The sequence below is a fragment of the Euleptes europaea genome, chromosome 12 (assembly GCF_029931775.1).
Source record: "Euleptes europaea isolate rEulEur1 chromosome 12, rEulEur1.hap1, whole genome shotgun sequence".
Lineage (NCBI taxonomy): Eukaryota > Metazoa > Chordata > Lepidosauria > Squamata > Sphaerodactylidae > Euleptes > Euleptes europaea.
This window is the reverse complement of record NC_079323.1, coordinates 50,894,882-50,913,214: the sequence shown is the minus strand read 5'-3', so window position 1 is coordinate 50,913,214 and position 18,333 is coordinate 50,894,882.

Below are 18,333 nucleotides of genomic sequence, written 5' to 3'. Positions count from 1 at the left end.
TCAACCCTAAACCCCACCTTATCCCAGCAAAGTCACTGCCTCCCTGTTGATATCATTAAAGTTGTATAAAAATCACCCTCCAGAACATCTACCTTTTGTAGCTCACTTCTGGATCCTGTCACCATTATTTGTCTGCTTCCTTACCCCTGCTGCAGTCACTAAACCTCCCTGCCTTGTACCTTATACCTTGAAGCTGGTTTCCTGCATCCAAGCCTGCTTCCCCAATCTTGTGGTTGGTTCACTTTCTGGATCCCCACTCTTTGGCTGAAATCATTGAGCTTTCCCCTCCTTTGAAACTTGGAACTTCATCCCCTGACCTTCTTTTCATCACCCACTCCTGGATGGGTCTCTTGCCCATCTTTGCTCTTCAGGATCAGGCTTGTATTTTTTTCTTCCCCTTTATTCTCCCAGAGCACCCCTGGCTTGCCTAACTACTAGCCAGTCTCCCTTTTCCAAGTTTCCCCCCAATAATCAACAGCTTATAGGCAGGTAGGCTTAGGTAATGGATTGCAATGGTTTATTGTACTATCCCATTTTGATATTCTTGTCTTTACATGCTGTTTGAGCAGTGGTTCCCAAAGTGGGCAGTACCACCCCCTGGGGGCGGAGGGCACTAAAAGGCAAGGGGGCAGCAGAGGGCACTAGAGGTGGGCTTTTTCAACTGTGTTGTTCTCTAATTTACAACAGATCAAACTATGGCACCATGCTGGCAAATTTGGTGGCAACTATCAGAATTTTTTCCAGACATTGAAGAGCTGGTACCACTGGATCAAGTTCATCAGTTTTGTTGAATAAATGTCAACTAAAAAGTTTTAATTTGATTTTGAATAGATCAAATTGTTACTGTTTTGAAATTTTATTGTTGTTATCTTCTTTAGTGAGTCATGCAAACCCCTATTTTGAATAATGTTTTTTATAGGATAGGGCAGTGGGCAATGGGGTTGAGTTTGTAGAACCAAGGGGGCAGTGGCCCAAAAAGTTTGGGAACCACTGTGTTAGAGGAATAAAGATCTTTCTTATTTAAGAGCTATTTTCTCCCTCATTCTTTTGGAGGCCTCTCCTGAACTGGGATCCTGGTGTACATAGGCAGAAGATCCTGAAGTCAGTTTGCCAGGTGATGCATGTTGGAACTTACATGTGTAAAGTATGCTTTGCACATTTATAGTTCCTGTAAGGGTAATTTTTTTTAATAATACCTTAACACAGAGAGCCAAATTTCACTCACCACCGTTGACATAGCACTGCCAACTGAATATTTTGATCCCTAAAGGAATCGTTTTCCTTTTCAAGCCACAAAGCTGTACTGTGTTGAGAAATGGCAGACGAGTCCTTAGCAGGCTACTGCTCCACACCAATGTTTCAGTGAAATGTGGTTTCTTTTAATGTGAATGTTCTGATTAAGAGTGGTGTCAGAGTGCAAGTTTAGAAGGTGAAGATCTCCGGCTCCTACCCAAGCCTAACATGGTCGGCTGTATAGAAAGGGTCCATACAGTGCCCCCATTAATGTGACCTTGATGCTGACCTGGAACTATCCCCCTAAGGTGGTGAGAGTGGTTTGGTCTCTCTTTCCATTCAGATACTTAGAAGCCAAGCTGTTGAGTCTGCTACACGGGGTGCCAATTAGTGCCAGCTAGATGCTTTTTTTGATGTGCATCTGACTGAGAACAAGGCTGAGGCCACTAGTTCATTTCCACTGTGTTATCAGGAAGCAACACTTGCAGAAACAACTGGTTAAGTTCAATTTGGGACAGCTGTTTGAGGGTGGGGAGGCACCCATTGCTCCTGGGTTTCAGCATGGTGTGCAATGGTGATTCCAGAAATATTTTATAGCCCATATAAAACGGGAATCTGAATGTTCAGAAATGCATTTATAAATGTTCGCACATTGTTGCATTTGTCGCACATTGAGAAATTATATTTGCCTTGGTACTGCTGATTCTAGTTCATTAGATGTTTAAAAGATTGAACTAGATGTAGAAGCCATAATTTATCTTCCTTCGTGAAATAATTAAAGCAGGATTATTATTGTTCTGAGAACACCAAAAACAGATCCAGCTTAGTCAGCATAGAGACAAATATAAGACAGTTTTTCCAGATTATCTAATAGTCGAGGTATACTTTTTTCTAAATATACTTGAGAAATTATCTGCATCCTCAGATTTTGGAACTTAAATTACATTATCTTTTTCCAAGACTAAATTGATGCATTAGGATTTCTTCATTCTTCCACTTTAGACTCCAGTATTCACTTCATTAATGTATTTTTTTTTCTGCTGGGAAAAAAATTCTTGATGTGATTGCAAGGAAAATTGCTCTTGTTCTTTTTACATAGTTTTTTTTTTACAGATACCCATATGTAATTTTGTGCAGTGATAAGACATTGATAGAAACTATTTGATATTATCATAATTATGGTGGTATAACAACTCTTTTGCTGTGATGTTTTCCTGATGTTCAGAAGTATATGTACTACCTGTTGGTAATGTGAGTGAGATACAAATGAATGGAAAGTAGAATGAATTTTAGCTACGCTCCTAGTTAAAACTGAAATTCAAGAGGAGTGGAACATAGGATGAACTCACAGAACAATAACAGAAAAGATTGGAGACATTGGTTCTTGTAGGTTATCCGGGCTGTGTAACCGTGGTCTTGGAATTTTCTTTCCTGACGTTTCGCCAGCAACTGTGGCAGGCATCTTCAGAGGAGTAACACTGAAGGACAATGTCTCTCAGTGTCAAGTGTGTAGGAAGAGTAATATGTAGTCAGAAAGGGGTTGGGTTTGAGCTGAACCATTGTCCTGCAAAAAGTACCTCTTCCTACACACTTGACACTGAGAGACACTGTCCTTCAGTGTTACTCCTCTGAAGATGCCTGCCACAGTTGCTGGCGAAACGTCAGGAAAGAAAATTCCAAGACCACGGTTACACAGCCCGGATAACCTACAAGAACCAATGAACTCTGACCGTGAAAGCCTTCGACAATATATTGGAGACATTCTTTCAACCCTACTTTCTTATCAATTGAAATTGGTGGCATACTCACTGTTGTAACAGAAAAGGTAGTTTTATAGTACGACAAAAATGGCTCTCACAGAACCACACCTGTATTTCTAGATGTGTCTCTGCTTTGAGTGTGCAGCTACCTATGACAGCAGGCAATTCTACAGAGTCTCTGCATCAACCAATGCAATTAAAAAACACAGCGAAATATGTACTTCCTTATAGCAGAGACTCATACTAAAAAGCACAAAGGGTATTCCCAGAAAGAAAGAAAAATCACAGGGGATGGGCACAATGCAGTCTTTACAATTATAAAACACTGGGCTGGGTTGGATTATCACATCAGTGAATAGCGCCAAGGAGAAATTACTAGAGCTATAAGGCCTGTACAGCTGGGTATAGTACATTATATAACATTGCACAAATCTGTCTTGCTTGTAGGCATCAGCTCTGAAAATGATGAGATGTCTTCATTAGTATATGTCTGTCTACAGCTTAAAAGAAGCAAGATACAAAATGAATTATTCTTTTTAAAAGAACTGGGAACTCGGGGGGGAGGGGGTAGCTAAAACTGTTAATAACCTGTTTTACAAGTATCTCCATAGGAGATAATGTTTTCACTTTTTTCCTATGGGCACTCCACTGATACAAGTCTAAGTACCTGGTTCTTTATTTGTCCAGATGGAGGAGGAGGAAGAGGTGCTAAACCAAGCAGCTTTGACCAACATTTGATTCAGTGAGTTGGTTCCCATGGGATATTTCTACTTGTGCAACAGTTCTCGTAAAAGTGGAGACACAAGAAAGTCATTGCAAGTAGCCCTTGTGCTTAGTCAGCATAACCGTATCCCATCTTGCAATTCCAATTGCTCAAGACATAGTGCAAGGTATATTTCAGCAACTCCCCTTTCCCAATAATGACCTGCTTTGTTCAAAGCATCCCACCTCCAACTTGAACTTTTGATTTTTGTACACAACCAGGCTAACCAGAAATGAAAAATTACAGTATCTCTTGCATAATGCCTTGCAGAAATGGAACTGCATAAATTAAAAACTCCTCTGCTATTGTATGGTAGGATCCATCCCCTTATCAGCCAGCTCAGTTGTTAAGCTAAGTCTATAATATAAAGAAAAAAATGTTTATATCTGATGTTCTTTCCTCAAAATTTGTGGAATGGTTGGACAGCTAAGTATTTGGGGTGGATTTGAATCCCAGTTTTGATGTGAATAACAACAAAAACTGTTGAGAATATAACATAGAAGAAACGAGAAAAGATGTCATGGCTGATGGCTCTGTTGCAGATCATGTGTCTCAACTTGCTAGAAATGTGAAAACAGAAGTAATAATATGTTTATCATTTACGGTATACATCAATAGCACAATAGCACAGAAGTATGGCTAAAATAATCAAGATGGATTCTGGATCCTACATTGTTTTTATAAGCTTTTGCAAAGAAAAAAAATAATCAAAACAGGTTTTACTACATGACCAAAGCATAAAGAATTACCGAATAGTCTCTGAAAACTGTGCTCTATGGGGTACAAGGGCATGCATTTAGTTTTGCTTTATGCCTCTGAATACGTTCCACTCTGGTGTTAACAAGGCCAGGTATGTTTTCTGTATTTCTTTCTAATCTCTCTCTTAATATTCTGAATACCAGAGGTGTCTTTCAGCATCTTGTTGTGTTGAATAAAGGCTCCACATGTAACTCGCTATATATTTTGTGTATCTCAATCGTTCTGTAATATTCCCATCATATGTCCAGACACAGTGTTTAATGTGGGCTTTTCCCTCACACAACAAAGATTCATTTGTGCCGAAATGGAAGCGGTACATGCACAATTGGAAAATGTCAAGGACATCATCATACCTCAGATGACATAGGCCTACTGGTGAGTTTGGGCAGTAGTGAACCAGAGGCAGAGGAGGATCATGTAACCTCTTCTATCTAAGAGGTGGACTAGACTGATACAGGCACTTTTCTGCAGCGCCAGACTCAGGAAATGAAAAATGTCACCTGATGAGCGCACTTCTCTCACACAAGATAAACTCTGAGATTCAGGGCAGTGATCAGAGCAGTTTTACTTTCATAACAAGTGCTGGCAAACAGAAACGTGGGTACTATGCTTCAGTAGTCTGATTCCTGCAAATACTTGGAAGGCAAATGTTATGGTGTATCCGTTCTTGCACTCAGTGGCTGTTAGCTACTTAGTTTGCCCTCCTGGCCGTGTTTACTTAGAGAAGGCATCCGATGGACTCTCTTTGGCTTATGTCTTGGAGCCTTGTTTGGTATTCATGAATTGATTCTGGCTTTCTAAAACTCCTAAGGCAGCTTTCCTGTACATTTTCAACAGACTGTGCAGCTGGCACAGCTTCCCACAGGAAAAGGAGACACCACCACTCCAGAAACCCAATTCTGAGGAAGATTCTACTAAGAGCACCGCTCGTACAGAAAATAAAGTTAAGTTTGGATATGTAGCAGCTGTTAGCTACATCTTAGCATTATGATGAATGTTCTTTCAAGAGCTTTTTCTTCAAATACGCTTGATAGACAATGCATAACACAACATGTTAGGCACTTTGAAAATATCTTCAAATAACTTTTCTCTCTGACAGGTGCTTGTGATGTTCCCTTAATGGTTAATTGGTTTGCCATGTTTCCAGGTCTCCTGTTTTCTGAAAGTATGTCTTAACTGTCTGCCTTCTTATCCATAGCACACAAAATAATAAGTCTATTAAGATTATGCAAGCAATTGTGTAATATGTCCAGTTTACTTTCCTTAGTTTAAGAAATACAACTTTGGCCGACTGCTTAAACTTTTTTTCCTACACAAAAATAAAACTGTTCCCATTTAAACAGTTTTTCAGGGTTTTTTTCAGTTATTTTTTTTACCAGTACATTTAACTGTACATACACCTCATTTTCCCCTTATCCCTCTCCACACATTATTTCCCTTTCCCTCCTCCTGGTAACCCCCATATCCTCTCTCTACTCATCCTCTCTTTCTCAGCCATCCACCACCTACCTTCTTTCTCCCTCCCATCTTCAACTATATTTATTATTTATTTATTACATTTATATCCCACCTTACTCCACAATGGGGACCAAAGAATCTTACATTATTCTCCTCCTTTTCATCCTCATGATAACCCTGTGAGGTAGCTTAGGCTGAAAGTATGTGACAGGCCCAAAATTGTCCGTTGAGCTTACACACACACACACACAAGAATTCAAAGCTGAGGCTCCCAGACCCTACTCTAATTGCTACACCACACTTTAGATATTCTTCTGCATTTTATTTCAGTGCTATGTAATTATGCTCAGATAGACACACTCAGCTCATATCCTGCTTGCCAGTTGTGTGCACAGAGTAAATTGTTCAGCAAGCTAATGGGATGTATCTGAATTAATTCTGATGTATCCATTTGTGTGATTACACTGTTGTCGCACATGATTAGACAGCAGCCTCCTTCTGTCATCCCCACTGCCTTCAATTCTATGAGGCATACAGTAAAAAGAAAAAATAATAAGTTTGATATTTTTGAGCTGAGACTTACTACATAGTGTCTCTGTCTGCATTAGGTGTCTATGATCAGTTTTTGCAATCACATCTCAAATTGATGCTGCAGTGCTGACTACACAGGTAGAAAAAGGAGGCAATTTAATTGAACTGATATTAATCATTTAAAGGATGGACCTGACTGCCCAGGCATGAAGAAGGGATGAACTGAAAATTATTCTGATCACTTTAATGACCCAAACAACCATGCATCTTCTTTAGTAAATAAGATGATTTAATTCATGGACTAAGCAAAGCAGTCACAAGCTATACAGTTTGGGACCAACATACCTGAAGGACCACCTATGCCCTTATAAACCTGCCCAACCGGTATGATAATCTTTGGAGGCCCTGCTTCGGGTTCCCCCGCCTTCTGAGATTAGGTGGGTGTCAACTCGGGAGAGGATCTTCTTGGTCATGGCACCAAAGCTCTGGAACTCTCTCCCCAAGGAGATTTGTCTATTCCCTTCTTTTGTCATCTTCTGCCAGTGGGAGAAGACTTTTTGTTTTATTTGGCATTTCCTCAGTGATCCCTCCTTTCTAACCAATGTTTTACTTGTTGTCTTTATGTTTTATATGTATTTTAACTCTGTTTCAAATTGTTTTAAGGATGTGTTTTGGAGTGATTTTAATGGTTTTAAAATGTGATTTTATCATGTATGTTATAAATTGTTAGCCCCCTTGGTGGCCCTTGTGAGGGCAGAAAGGCAGGATACAAATTTTGTAAATAAATACAAGACATATATCTAAATATGGTAAACGCTCTAGAAAATGTACCTTTTGCCTTCATCTAATATCTACTGCTACTTGATAATCAGGAATAGTGATGCCAAAGACCGAGTGCCACGCACCCTTATTGATGGTATCTTGAATGTCAAAACCACCACACTTTAGTTATTTTAAACCATTTTTTTACATGATAAGTTATGGTCCCCAAACCCATGTGTATTCATTGGAACATCTGTATGCAACCTGTCTTTTAGCAAATGGGAATCTTGCACTCTGAGACTCATATATGTACATACATAGACTCTATAAAACTTTCTTATGAACATGTATAGGTCAGAGGTGGAACTTGCCATCAGAATTCCACCACTTTCCATGTGCAAATTCTGCGCGCACGCACGCACACACACACACACACACACACACACCTTTAGAAAATTTGAACACGTCTAGCATCAGTGACTGAGTACAACTAAATCACTCATCAAAGCTGAAATAAACACTAGATAAGAACTGTGGCGAACAACGAAATGATGTCGCCCGAATCACTGACTTCCATAATTCAATAGGTGCTTTTAAAAATATATTTTCACTGATCAGTTTGAGGAAGAAGGAAACATCGAGCCTAATTCCAGTCTGAGACTGGAATATAGTATCCAGTCTTAGACTCTTCACCCTAAGAGGACCTCAGGCTTGATATCATAGCCATATAGGTGGACATACAGGGTTGGATTCTATGGATTTGTTCCATTAAATGTAGCACTTTCCTTTGGTACAAGGTACATCCCTCCCCCCAATTGCAAGAGGCTCTTCCACTAACCAACTACATTTTCTTCGAGCCAACAGTTTAAGAACACAACAGCATTGTTCTGTAGGTCAGAATCTGGTTGGCAGGCATAGAGTTTCTCAACCAGGAAGTGGAATATAGGGTCCACTCCATTCACTAGCAGGGAATTCATTGAAAAGTACTGGTTAAATCCATGTCTGCATCAACTCTTCTTCATGCTGCAGGGATGAATCTATGCTGCAGGAACAAGTCTGTGCTGCAAGACATCTAAACTATATCCAACCCATTTAACATGCTGTGATGAAGAGTCATAAAAGCATTATAAACTTGAATATTGGTGCATATTTATTCTGAAATATACCCCCCTAATTTTAAAACATAAAAAGAATTCTCTGCTTGCTTATTCTGCCCCCTTGTGCCCATATATTACATTAAAATGCTTAATTACACATTCTTACATGACTTCTCCACTCCCCACTGTTCTATTTCTTAGCTTAAGATAAGTTCTAGAAGATAACCATCATACACAGATTTCCTCTGATATTAATGGTAACAGCAAATAATTTTACAGACCACATGCTCTTTTATCACAAATAGGAGGAAGTGCTTTTGCCTTTTAAGTTAAGATAATGGAACAGCCATGTCAGATTTAAGCCACCAGAGATACCTATTATAATTGGCCATTTTAAATAATGAAATTGTTGTATTAATGTGCCAAAAATGTCTGAGATACTAAGCCATCCTCCCAAAGGACCTGTCAGTTTAGTTATAAAGTTTAATATTAAATAATCAAACATTTTACATTATTATATTACCAGCTAGGGTAACTGACACCTACTGACTTGACAATTGAGGACTGTTAAGTACACAGTATACCGTCTGTATAGCATGTATTATAGGCATTTGTCTCCATATTAAAAATAACCATCTACTGAGGAATGTTGTCTGAAAAAAACACGTAGGTTTTCATTTAAAAGAGTTTCCATATTTCTTTATGTCAGCAAAGGTATTTCAAAAGCCTGTTGCAAAACATACACTCATTTCAGGACAGGGTAGTACTTCGGACACTCATGACATACAAAATATTTCTATACTTGCTGACAGTTAAGGAAAAATGAGACCAAGCTACATGCTGGCAAGCAAAACCCAGTAATATGGGAAGCTAGTGCTAAAGACTGCAATCATATGATCATCCTAGTATCAAAATATTTTGACACACAAGGAGTCATACTGTTTAATATGTGATACTGCTTTGAAAGAAGATGCCAGTTTAAAAGTATTACAGAACGCTTGTCAATGCGCCGTACAATTACACGTGTTCGTTTTAACAGCAAAAGTATTGGCTTTCAGACTATGGCCTGAGATGCCTTTAATTAGATGTGGCGAGAAAGAGAGGCTCTCAAAGTTAGCTATACTGGCAGATTAAAAAACAAAACCAAATGTTTTCATACCAGACAACATCCAAGCACCAATTTACAAATTGGGTGGAATCCAACTACCTTTTCTGCTAGTAAAAAAGGAAGAAAGGCTGTATGGAAGATTATGGGAAATTTCTGTATGAAAGCCATAAGGGACTAGTGCTGTATCAAGGAAAACTGGGTGAGATTGGCCAGCTCTACTAGTTTACAGCCAGGGCATGAACTACGTTAATTTTATTATTTTTACATTTCCATCAAAGGAGCTCTAGAGTGTATACAGGATGTATGCATCCAGAAATATACCCCAAAATAAGTCATTGTGGCTCGACTCGAGTATATCAGAATAACAACAACAACAAGCCAGTCCTGAAATTCCAGAGTAAAGAAAAACTACCTCCTGGAATTTAGGGAGTGTTTCAGATTTCAGGGAGCCAGGAGAGAGGGAGAACAAGCTAGAACCCTCACATGTTATTTTTAAATGCATGAGCACCCACTTCCAGCTATTAGGCTTCCCACTCATACGCCTTTCCATTTTTTGTATGATAAACAAGATCTTCACAAAAGCTTCTGAAGGCTTCCAGAGCCTCAGAAAGCCTTCTGGAGCCAGCTATGATTCTCTCGGCACAGGCCCAAGCTTCGGAAGAATGCAGGCAGGCCCCGCAATAGGTTGCCCGGTCCCTCTTCGCCACCGCCTGAGCCTGAGGAGGGCGGGGTTGGGGGAGGGGAGGGACTTCAATGCCATAGAGTCCAATTGCCAAAGCGGCCATGTTCTCCAGGTGAACTGATCTCTTTCGGCTGGAGATCAGTTGTAATAGCAGGAGATCTCCAGCTAGTACCTGGAGGTTGGCAACCCTACCCCATGGCCATTCTCCACTGGCTGTCAGGGCGCAGCCAGGTTCCGTTGTGAGAAGGATCAGTGTCTACGACGCAGACTTGTCTGGCATGGTAAATTCTGCAACTACCTTAATCGCTTTTCATTAAAAAAATAATAATTAAAGACCCATGGCTGATAGTCAGGAATCCTCACTTTAAAAAATGTTTGAAGGTGCTGGAGGGGTGTGTGTGTGCAAATGCACTTCAAATTTTTCCATTTTAATTTCAGATAAGCTGTTTGTTTGTTTGTTTGTTTTTACTTACTTGAAATTAAAATGGAAAATTTCTGGTGCTGAAATAGAACTCAAAATTGCCAGAACAGATTTCTTAAAATGAAACTATGCCTCCTGAAATTCCTTGTTGAAAAGCCCAAACAGGTAATTTTTGAAGTGCACAACCTTAATGCATTGGGGGGGGGGGAGGTTAATCCCATTTCATTACATCCGTCCTGTGAAGTAGGTTAAGCTGAAAATGTGTGATTGGTTCAAACTCATCCATGGGAAATAGCCATTCAAACCCAAGTTTCCAGACTAACTGGCTCTCAGTATCTGATAGTACATTTAGCAATGTTCCCATGTTACACTAGCAGTAGCATATAAAGGTGGTTAGCAAGAAGTATCTCAACCATATCCAACCCATTTAACATGACTATCTGGAATGACATCCGCTTTATTTACATTCAGCTTCAGTTTGTCCACTGCTGTCCAAATCTGTATGATGGCCATATGTTGAAAAGCAATGAAAACTGCAGGATCTTATCCAGATGAAAGTAAGCATTAAGCAAGATAACATGACCCCAGTTGTTTGGAAGATAGGCAGGCTTGTAAATGTTTTTAATTAAACTACTCAAACTATGATAGTATACAAAACAGTTAAAACCTTCATATTTGTGCAAACAACTTTTTATAACAGCCTGACCTCATCATTATGCTCAACTAGTTACGTAAGAACATAAGAAAGGCCCTGCTGGATCAGACCAAGGCCCATCAAGTCCAGCAGTCTGTTCACACAGTGGCCAACCGGTTGCCTCTAGGAAACTACAAACAAGACGACTGCAGCAGCACCATCCTGCCCATGTTCCACTGTACCCCAAATAATAGGCATGCTCCTCTGATACTAGAGAGAACAGGTATGCAGCATGACCAGCATTCATTCCAACTAATAGCCGTGAATACCCCTCTCCTCCATGAATATGTCCACTCCCCTCTTAAAGCCCTCCAGGCTGGCAGCCATCACCACATCCTGGGGCAGGAAGTTCCACAGTTTAACTATGCGTTGTGTGAAAAAATACTTCCATTTTTCTGTTTTGAATCTCTCGCCCTCCAGCTTTAGCAGATGACCCCGTGTTCTAGTATTGTGGGAGAGAGAGAAAAACTTCTCCCTGATGCATAATTCCAAACCTCCAAACCATGCATAATTTTATAGACCTCTATCATGTCTCCCCTGAGCCGCCTTCTTTCCAAGCTAAACAGCCCTAAGCGTCCTAACCGCTCCCCATAGGACAGTTGCTCTAGTCCCCTAATCATTTTGGTTGCTCTTTTCTGCACCTTCTCAAGCTCTGTAATATCCTTTTTTAGGTGTGGTGACCAGAACTGTACACAGTATTCCAAGTGTGGTCTCACCATCGATTTGTACAAGGGCAGTATGAGATCCGCAGTTTTGTTCTCTATTCCTCAACTAATTATGGCCAGAATGGAATTTGCCTTTTTTACAGCAGCAGCACTCTGGGTTGACATCTTCATTGAGCTATCCACTACCACCCCAAGATCCCTTTCTTGGTCTGTCGCTGCCAGCACAGATCCCATCAATGTATATGTTAAGTTGGGATTTTTTGCCCCAATATGCATCACTTTACACTTACATTGAATTTCATTTCCCATTTTAATGCCCATTCTTCCAGTATGTAGAGATCCTTTTGGAGCTCTTCACAGTCCGATTTTGTTTTAACCACCCTAAATAATTTGGTGTCATCTGCAAACTTGGCTACTTCACTGTTTAACCCCAACTCCAGGTCATTGATGAACAGGTTGAAAAGCTCCGGTCCCAACACAGATCCCTGAGGCACCCCATTGCTCACATCCCGCCATTGTGAGAACTGACCATTGATTCCTACTCTCTGCTTCCTATTTTTCAGCCAGCTCTCAGTCCATAAGAGGACTTGTCCTCTTATCCCATGACTATGAAGTTTGCTTAGCAGTCTTTGGTGGGGGACTTTGTCAAAAGCTTTTTGGAAATCCAAATGCACAATATCCACAGGCTCATTCCTGTCCACATGCTTATTGAGGCTTTCAAAAAACACTAATAGGTTAGTGAGACAGGACCTACCCTTACAGAAACCATGTTGGGTTTTACTCACCAGGCCTTGCCCTTCTATATGCTTGACAATTCTATCTTTAATAATGCTTTCCACTAATTTACCCAGAACAGACATTAGGCTAACTGGCCTGTAATTTCCTGAGTCCCCCCTGGAACCTTTTTTATAAATGGGTGTTACATTGGCCATTCTCCAGTCCTCTGATACAGAGGCTGATCGAAGGGACATATTACATACCTTTGTTAGAAGTTCGGCAATTTCCCATTTGAGTTCTTGAAGAACTCTAGGATGAATACCGTCTGGTCCCTGTGACTTGTTAGTTTGCAGTTTGTCTAGACGTTCTAGGACTTCCTGCCTTGTTACGACTATTTGCCTCAGTTCCTCATTTTCCCCTCTCCAAAATCTCTGTTCAGGAGAAGGAATCTGCCCTGTATCTTCAACAGTGAAGGCAGATGAGAAGAATTCATTTAGTTTTTCAGCAATCGCTTTATCCTCCCTTACAGTTCCTTTACTCCCATTGTCATCCAATGGTCCAACCGCTTCCCTAGCTGGTTTCCTACTCCTAATATACTTAAAGAAAAGTTGACATTTTGTAAAATATTTCTGCAAATGCAACAGATAATTGGTGATACAGCCAATGATAGCAAGATAGAAAACAAAAACAGAAGCAAATTGGTGTTGGAGTTCAATAATTCTTGAGACAAGCCAGGTGGTTTTTGACCCAACTTCTAAAGTCTATAATTCCTTGTGATTGTGCAAATTCCTAACCGTCAGTTGGATCCAGTGCAAAATTTCTGCTTGCACTAGAGCTCTTGCACAAACAGAAATGCTAGAAAAAGAGTACGGTAGCTATTTGACCTAAGTTAGACTTACTGTATCTACACATACATTTTTGTGTGTGCAAGATCTTGTACAACCATTTTCTGGGCACAATAATGCACAGACAGAAAAGCACCAGGTGTAGTGCAAGATCTTGCCCAAGCAGAAATATTCTGTGTTCATTTATGTTTCTGCTTGTACACCACTGGACCCAAGCCAGTTATTCAACTTAGAAAGTTTTTCTAGATACAAGATCTTTCCTCCTTTCTCTCACATGCTTTTTCTGTTATGCCCAAACTCAGATTTGATCATACACCTTTTGACAAGCCTTCATCACTCTCATCTGAAGTCCTCTACCAAATGGTTTTAGCAGAGCTGGCTGCCAAGATTCAAGCACAACACTCCATACAAAGTCAGTGCCTTAAGTGGGGGAAAGATGTCATCTCACCAAGCTTGGAGCATTTTGGCCAATGAAGCCATGATCCCAAATACAGCCTGAAGATGCAATTGCAGTATAAATACTGAATAATAATCTTCCTCTTTAAAGGTTGGTAGAAAATACTTCTGTAGCACTAGGTTGGTATCCGAAACATTAAATCTTAATGAAACCATCGTTGTGAAAGATAAAACAAAGGAAATGTAAAGTATACAGTACATTGCCAAGCTACCCTGGATTTATCAAATGTTCACTTTTGTTAGATTTCTTCCTCCTTTATCTCGCCATCCTGGTACCTTTTTCAATGTGTCTAAATGAGTATATGAAATGAGTGACAGTAGTCATGACCCCTACTATTCACAGTAGGTAATGATGGGCAGCTAAGACCCATATTCAGCAGCTCTCCTTGCTGTTTCCCAAACTTTGGGTAGGTTCTCATTTAAATGTGAATACCTTTAATAATTGCCAATAATTTGTACAGTCACTATATGGAACAGCATTAAGATTTTTTTTGGGGGGGGTGAACCGTTTTTTACAAGGGTTTCTCCTTAAAATAGATGCTGGGAAGGTGCTGCATAAAGGTTGCCCCAGTCGGCATACAATTGTTTTATACACTTTCCCCTTACTTCATTCTTTTGTGAACATCTCTGGAATAAGTAATGACTGTGGGAACACTCCTTTATAGCTCTTCTCAAACAGTGAAATTGGCAGAGGTTGGTTTTATAAAGTTCACAAACTGAATGGTGCCTTATTGCCATAAACAAAAGCATTTTAACGACAAGCATTAAAATACACTAAGAATACAAGATAAGCAAATCTGTGAATAAAGATAAGTCTTTAATTGACAAGAAAATGAAGGATTAAGCTAATGCAGCGTTATAAGCAATATGCCAAGGATTCAAACTCCGGCCTACATCACTGTTTTGGACTGTGATTATAAAAGCTTTTTCAGTGACAGAAAGCAAGACTCCCCAGAGAACCTCTCAGCCCAAAATTCACCAGGACGTGTGCAATTAATCCAAAGCCTCAGTGTGGCCTCCTGTATGCACAGGGGAGGGGGGGGGGAGAATATGAAAAAGATAACTAGTCTTTACAAATTCATTAAAAAATTAAATATGGCAGACATAAATGAGAAATGTAAATTTCACTAAGGATATATCATCTGATAACAACTACTGCCGAGTCATGGATAAAAAACAGACTTTAGAATTTCTTTGCTTTCTAAAAATAGTACTATAGGAAAAGCTCTTATTTTCAGAATTAGTCATAAAGAAATATTCAAGGCCCAAAGCTATTTTTCTGTGCCTGACCCCTTTATCTGCATGCGAACAATAATACTGTCTTATTTTGCAATATTGTCAAAAGAATTCTTGAAATAATGCATGTGAAGCATATGAATACTTGGAATATACTATATTCATTACAACAGCTCTGAATTATACACGTTCTGTTGACTTAGGGTTGCCAGGTCCCTCTTCACTAATGGCAGGAGGTTTGGGGGCAGAGCCTGAGGAGGGCGGGGTTTGGGGAGGGAGTTAGATGCCATAGAGTCCAATTGCCAAAGTGGCCATTTTCTCCAGGTGAACTGACCTCTATCGGCTGCAGATCAGTTGTAATAGTAGGACCTTATAAGGACATGGAATTTAAAGGATTGATATAAAATATGCTATAAACGACTTTGATTGGCATATCCAATTCGTTACATCTTGGGTGTGTTTTCTAATATTGTTTTGTCATCCGATGTTTACTTTGAGTTATAGTCTAATTTGTACATAGTAGTGCTGGTTTTGTATTAGTACCTGGAGGATGCCAATCCTATGTTGACTAGACAAATATTCACAAGATTCAGCATAAACCAATGGGAATCTTGTGCCACTATCAAGACTAACAGATTTTTATGCTAGCGTAAGTTTTCAACTATAGCCCACTGTACCAAAGGCATGATTCATGAAAATGTGCACTAGAATGAATATTTGTTAGTCTTAAAGGTGTTATAACAAATATGGTAACTCTTCTGGAATTTGTTACCATAGTATACAATTATTTCTTTCCTTTATGCATACTTTCATTAGTCAGATTCCAAAGAGCTGCTTAGGCTCCTACAAGGAGACTGTGTTAGTTCAGAGAATTTTGAACTCCATCGCTGCATACAATACCAAAATTCTTTTGAAACTCCCTTACGTATCAGATATAGTTCATCATTCAGCAAACAGTACAGTTGTTTGAAATAGCAAGGCTAAGAGTGAACTTGAACTCACATAACTCATTTCCGAAGTTATTTTCCATCAACAAGACAAATGCTACTTATAAACAAAATTGAAGGTGATAAATTCTGTATGTTTAATGAGAGCGCAAAATGCTTACTTCTGTAACTAAATCCATTGATGTAAACCCATCAAAAGAAAATGTAATAATATAACTCACCAAAATATTACCCATAACTCCAGTCACTAGGTTGTCAGACAAGAGTCCTAGCTGAGTTCCAGAAGATAGCATCTAGTGTAAGCTGATCATCCAATTCACCTCAACAGACAGTACATTGGCTCATCATTATGTTTGTAGAATCATTCTGTCCATTGAAATGAATACTGAAGACCAACTGGTAACTAAGCTCAATATATACATCATGGAAAGCATCCACACGTCTCTGGGTGTGAGGGGCTGTGGCTCAGTGGTAGTGCATCTGCTTGGCATGCAGAAGGTCCCAGGTTCAATCCCCAGCATCTCCAGTTAAAGGAACCAGGCAAGTAGGTGATGTGAAACACCTCTACCTGGCACCCTGGGGAGCCGCTGCCAGTCTGAGTAGTCAATACTGACATAGATGGACCAAGGGTCTGATTCAGTATAAGGCAGCTTCATGTGTTCATGTGATATTTGCACTCATGTTACATTATAATAACCATTGGCAACTGGATTGTCTTGCCTGCTCAGGAAAACTCAGTTGTGAATTATTGCAATGATGGTACACCATTCAGTGAAGCAGGGAGGCAGCACATATCTGCAAGGAACCACTTCATTGTTATTTCAGCTGGTACATATCTTTATTCCAAGATGTCTACCTGTGACAGCTGTTGAAGAAATAACCTACCACAGACATCTCTAATATGGGTGCGCTCTTTCTTATTTTCTGACATTTACTGCACACTGACTGCAATGGTCATTTCGTTTTAATTCCGCTTGGTTTTATTTGTTGTTTTTCAACTGCCTATTACAATATTGCATTTCAGTGGTAATTGTATGTAGTTTTGATTGTTCTGTTTTATATTTATTGTTGTTTTATTGCTATGTTTTAACATTGTTTTGATTGTTGCTAGTCTCCCCAGGAATCAAGCTTCTGATTGAGGGACAGGATCTAAAAGTTCAAAATAAGCAAAACTGTTACTGTACAGTAAGTGTAAGCAAAGGGAAAAAATGTTGATACAGTTGGGATACATGTCATTTTCAATTCTTGAGTAAGATACTTTACTGTTAAAATTAAAGATAGTAAAAGGGCAAAAAAAGATCTTGCCACTGTGATGCATGCCCTGGTGAAATCTAAATTAGATTACTGCAATGTGCTGTACTTGGGCTGCCCTTGAAGACTGTCTGGAAGCTACAGTTGGTACACAATGCTGCGGCCAAAATGTTGAATGAAATAGGCCTTAGGGACCATATCACTCCAGTCTTGTTCCAGTCTTGTTCCACCTATACTGGTTTCCAATTTGTTTCCTGGCTTAATTCAAGGTGCTGGTATTGACTTTTAAAGCCCTCCATGGCCTCAGACCAACATACCTTAAGGACTCCCATACAAACCTACCCACTCCAGTCATTCTTGGAGGCCCAACTTTGGTTGCCCCTTCAATCTAAGGCTAGATAGGTGGCAGCCCAAGAAAGGGCCTTCTCCGTTGTGGCACCAAAACTCTGGAACTCCCTCCACAGTGAGATTCATCTGTCTCCATCTATCAGTGTCATTATCCAGTAGATGGAAACTTTTTTGTCTCATCAGATATACCCCCAATAATGGTTAAAGCCCCTCCTTCTACTGTTGTTTGTTTATGTGCATTTAATTGACTTTTATAATTTTAATTGTATTTTTAATTTTTAAATATTTAAAATGTTTTTATGTTCACCACCTTCTAAACCCTGATTGGGTGGAAAGGCAGCATAAAAATGTTTTCAATAAAATAAATAAATACATTTTATTATTATATAAGAGCAGACCTTTTTCTTACATTTATAAAGCCCTTTGTATGAGAATTTTACTATAATTTACTTTAAGTGCATAAGATAAGAGTTAGCTTTTTTTTTTAATGAACAGGAGCTAAACAGAATCCTGGGTTATCAGAATTCTTCAGTGTAGTCTCTTTATATGCAAAGTTAAGCCATGTCTTTTAGTAATGATTCTTCTAGATCAGACCAATTG